Genomic DNA, 5,661 nt, shown 5'->3' on the forward strand with positions numbered 1-5,661 from the left:
TTTTTTTTTTTTTTTCAGCCTAGCATCAAGTTGTTTTCACACCGGTGTTGGGCAAAATGGAATCTCGGTCGATCGAATAACGTTTTTTTTTTTCAAGTGATGTCTGGGAATTACAATTCGCTGACCCTTTTGGCATTGGAACCGTCTTGCCTAGTCATAATTTACTGTGCCCTGACCTGATGATGTCTAGACGAAAACGTTCTGTTTTACTTTGTTTTATTGTTTACTTATTTATCATTTATTATTATTATTATTTTGAATATTTATCAGGCATGTGTATGTTGTTATTTTGTTATTTTGTTATATATATATATATATATATATATATATATATATTGATGTCGCTGTTTGCTAGCGAATTTCTCATATAGTTACGATGGCGAGAAGAGTGAAAGGGATTCGTTCCGATCCTTACTCCTCCCACGAGTGCGATTGTCCGTATGGTGAAACGGGGATTATATGGGGGAGCAGTTAGCGCCCTCCCCAATCTCGGGAACCAGATAGATTTTGAGTTCATACGGTTCTAATCGTCAGTTGGTCGAGTGGGCTAAGGCGGGTGATATGAAGCCTCTCTTGGGTCCAGAAGCAACAGGTTCGAATCCTTTGCGCGACTGTCATGGAGATTGTCTGATTTATGTCGCTGTTTATTAGCAAATTTATCATATATATATATATATATATATATATATACATATATATATATATATATATATATTGATGTCGCTGTTTGCTAGCGAATTTCTCATATAGTTACGATGGCGAGAAGAGTGAAAGGGATTCGTTCCGGTCCTTACTCCTCCCACGAGTGCGATTGTCCGTATGGTGAAACGGGGATTATATGGGGGAGCAGTTAGTGCCCACCCCAATCTCGGGAACCAGATAGATTTTGAGTTCATACGGTTCTAATCGTCAGTTGGTCGAGTGGGCTAAGGCGGGTGTTATGAAGCCTCTCTTGGGTCCAGAAGCAACAGGTTCGAATCCTTTGCGCGACTGTCATGGAGATTGTCTGATTTATGTCGCTGTTTATTAGCAAATTTATCGTATATATATATATATATATATATATATATATATATATATATATATTGTAACGTAATATTAGATATTACGTCATATGTGTAATTATGTTATAGAATTGTGTTCCTTTGTATTACATAACTATGTTCATATTTCTTGTCTATGTATGTATTGTAACAATGTTAAGCAGTAACGCCCGTCCACTATATGTAATCTTGCCTACGTGCGGAGAGGTGCGCACTCTTGTAGAACAAACAGACAAGCGAAATCCTGAATAGTTCGGAGCGCACAGATTTGACAGTTACTAAATAAATAGATTGTTCAAGCAAGTCGAGGGTCCTAAAACTACCCATGTTGACGTGTTAACTTACCCTCCTCCTCACCCGCACCCTTAACCGGAAGTATCCCGCTTCCGGTCCAATGGTATATAAGCGGTTGAAACCGCTCATTCCTTGTCATTTCTCGCTCTATTGATCTCTTGATAAAAATACAAGTTTGGACTCATGAGACGATTGGTGTGAAGTGATCACCCTTTTTGCCTACATTACGTGTCTGATATACATTGCATTACTTTACTTATATTTGTACTTATTACTTATTTTGATGCATGTTCCTGATCTCTTTGTACTTAGATAGTACCATATTGTATACTTATCTTGTGTTTCTTATTTGAACGATAATTTCCATATTCTTATAATCGTGTAACGGTCCCATTGACCCTACTGCCCATTCTCTTTTGTGTTGATTGCCTGTAAATATTTTCCATTAATAATTTCGTTTACTAGTTTTATCGCTAGTTTAATATTCCTTTCCTGGAATCTTCTTTGTTACCTTTACTTCTAGTCTTACGAATTATCTAGGCCCTGACCAGATAGTTCAGTCCTACAGTGGCTTCTAGAAGTGCGCCGGTTCTTAAGCACTTAGACGTTATACGTAACGTCTCTTCACATACCAGCAGCCCGTAACAATATATATGTGCAGAAAAACACTGGGAAATAAACTTAATCGAACGTTTTTGTCTATTTGAGATATCTTTGAGGAGGGAAATAGCTGTCGATCACGAGTCCAACACGTGATCCAAGACCATGGTGAATCACACAGACACATACACGCACACACACACGCACACACACAAACACACACACACACACACACGCACACACACACACACACACATACACACACACTCACGCACGCACACACACACACAAACACACACACACACACACACACACACACACACACACAAGAGAAAGAGGTGATATGATTACAGTATTCAGGTCACTAAAGGGGATAGATTGCACTGACAGAAGATATCTCCTGATTAAAGATGGGAGGGCTTTAAGAGGTCACGGGGGCAAATTAAGAAAGACCACATGTCGAAATGATGCGAAGAAACAGTTTTCCACATAAATGTAGGCCTATAAACACCTGGAATAGCTAAGAAAGTGATATAGACCAAGCTCAAACAATACATGAGTTCAAATATAAATATGATAATTGTAAATAAAGGATTATTAAGCTGGAACCGCGCATGAATTTGAGTCTAGGTATGTTTGAATATTTGAAACAAGGGAGACGGGACTCAACGAACATTGCTCCTTTCTAGTGGCAGATCCAGGATAATTTTTTTGCGGGGTGTCTAACCTGAGTTTTGTAAATGTAGATGATGTTTTTAAAGAGATATACTCTGGTACTAATATGATGATTTTGAGTATAAATTGAAATATATGTTTTCACTTTAGTTTCTTTCCAAATATTGGGCAAAAGTAATACTTAATATTACATTTTATAAGATTCACCCTCAATAATGTGTTGAATATACCTCCAATTATTCTCACTGAAGTGGTTTATTAAATGCTGGGAAAACTTTATCACTGTATTGCTGCTTTTTGCCACGTAACGGTGTACACGAGGCGGGTTTTCGACATCTGCAATGAGGTAATGAAAGAACAAAATTGGTGGGGCTTCAGCCCCCTCAGTCCCTCTGGATCCACGAATGGTCCTTCCCTCTATACTACAATTAGGTAAATACACACACATAGACATGTAAATATGTTCCTACTCATAAACAAAAATGAGTGAGATAATATTTCCTGTTCATAAACAAAAGTGAATAATATTATTTATTCTAATTTATAGAAATGTTGATTGATAAAAGAATGTTTATTTGTCGTTAAGATTCATGACTTTGTACATACATACATACATACATACATATACCAAGGCTTTTTCCCCCTTACAAGGGAGGTAGCCAAAAAGAAAGAGGCATAAAATCATTTCAACCCATTCCATCCCTGAATACACTCCACTCCCCTCCACCCTCCCTCTTATCTTAGCACCTCCTGAATGACGGGTCATCCCTGCACCTTGTCCACTGCCCTGGGTCAGAGGCAGTGTCGCAAGACACAGCACATTCACAGCAAGGCCGCTTCATTAAATCGGTGACCTCCCCTCTCCGTCCCCCCATGCAGGAAAGGAGAAGACGGGGAGAAATCCCTTCGGGCTGCTTCAAATTTTGCTCACACATACTACCTCACCCCCATCCCCCCACCCATTTCACCTCATGCATCACAACATCATCCATATACAACCATTCTACATTCACCCCTGTCTTCTGTCCTCTCTTGTCCTTCCTCAACAGACATTCCCCTCTTCCCCAAAGCCCCCTTCACCCCATCCATCCATCTCATCCTAGGACGTCCCCTCATCTTCACTCCCTCCACATCTGCCTTCCATACCTCTTTTACTAGTCTTTCTTCACTCATTCTTTCCATGTGTCCAAACCATCCTAATACTCTTTCATAAACCCTATCTCCCAACTCCCTTTCCACCCCTGTTCTCCTTACCTCCTCATTTCTCACTCTATCCAGCATAGTAACCCCCATCATACTTCTCAGACACCTCATCTCAAACACATTCAAACTCCTTCTCTTTTCTTTTCTTATGTTCCATGTTTCTGCCCCATACAGTGCTGTTGGTACAATCACTCCTTCATACAGTCTCCTCTTAACATCCATTCCCAAATGTCTATTCCTCATTACACTTTTTAATCCACCAAGGCATTTACTCGCTTCTCTCAATCTACATTCTACCTCCACCTTTTCCTGCCACATTTGCACCCAAGTATCTAAAACTATCCACTTCCTCCAGTCGCTCTCCCTTAATGCTACCACTTTCACCCCTTGAACATCTCATCACCTTACTTTTACCCACATTTATCTTCAGCTTTCTTCTATCACACACTCTCCCAAACTCTGTCACCAACTTCCTCAGTCCCTCCTCTGATCCTGCCACAAGCGCATTGTCGTCCGCAAACAACAGCTGGCTCACCTCCCACTTTTCTCAATTTTCTTTAACCATCTCCAATCCCTGACCCACCACCCTTACATTTGCCTCTCGCACCACCCCATCCATGTACAAATTGAACAGCCAGGACGATATAACGCATCCTTGACGAAGTCCCACCTTTACCTCGAACCACTCACTCTCTCCATTTCTAATTCTGACACATACTCTACTACTCTCATAAAAACTCTTGACAGCTCCTAGAAGCTTTCCTCCTATCCCGTATATCCGCAAAAACCTCCCACAATGCCCTCCTGTCTACCCTGTCGTAAGCCTTTTCCAGATCCATAAAAGCCCAAAAAACATCCTTCCCCTTCCCTATAGCTTTCTCATATATCTGTCTTACCACAAAAATCTGATCTACACAACCTCTACCCGTCCTAAATCCACACTGTTCCTCACCAATTACCTCCTCTGTTCCTCTCAATCAAGATCCTCCCATAAGCCTTCCCAACTATACTCAAGCTAATCCCTCTGAAACTACTACTAGTACGAAGTCGTGAAACTAATACAGTAGTAGTAGTAGTGGTAGTAGTAGTAGTAGTAGTAGTAGTAGTAGTAGTAGTAGTAGCAGTAGTAGTAGTAGTAATAGTAGTAGTAGCAGTTTCATGACTTCGTACTTGTTTAAATCTATCATTGCGAAAGGGGCTCTGCTCAAGAACAAAAGTAAACAAGAATATTAATTTATTTTATTAGAATATTAGTAGAATATTTATTTTTGTTGATATTCGTAATTCGTAGTGCATTGTTAATTTGATATGTATAACGAAAAACAAATAATAACTCACTTTATTGTGAGCCCTCATTTAAAGTTGAGTTTATATAAAGTTAAATTAAACTTAATAAATACTGGAAGTCACGGGTTAAGTTTTCAGCTATTAAACTACATCCAGGATTCTTGGCTGAGACACTACAATAAAACCTTGTACTTTACAAATATACCACAGCATAAGCTATTTCTAGGCAAAAGTAATCGATTACTGATTGCAAAAGTAATCAGAATAATCGATTACAAAAACATACATATAGTTTTGCCCATCACTATGAAATATATGTTCTTGGACTAAAGCGTCACGTTGCTATGGTTACAATCAAAGTTCATATGTAGGCTTTAGTTACATTAAATTTTAAAAAACATTTTCTTTATTCATAACATAAATTTATACATAAAAATATAAATAAATATAAGTTATAAGTTAATATTATTATCTATAGATTTATAAAAATATTATAGGAATTATCCACAGCAGTTTACATAAGTACATTTGACTATTGACCGCTAAATACAAACTGAAC

The sequence above is a fragment of the Oratosquilla oratoria genome, chromosome 2, assembly GCF_046742065.1.
Source record: "Oratosquilla oratoria isolate Oo_2021 chromosome 2, ASM4674206v1, whole genome shotgun sequence".
NCBI lineage: Eukaryota > Metazoa > Arthropoda > Malacostraca > Stomatopoda > Squillidae > Oratosquilla > Oratosquilla oratoria.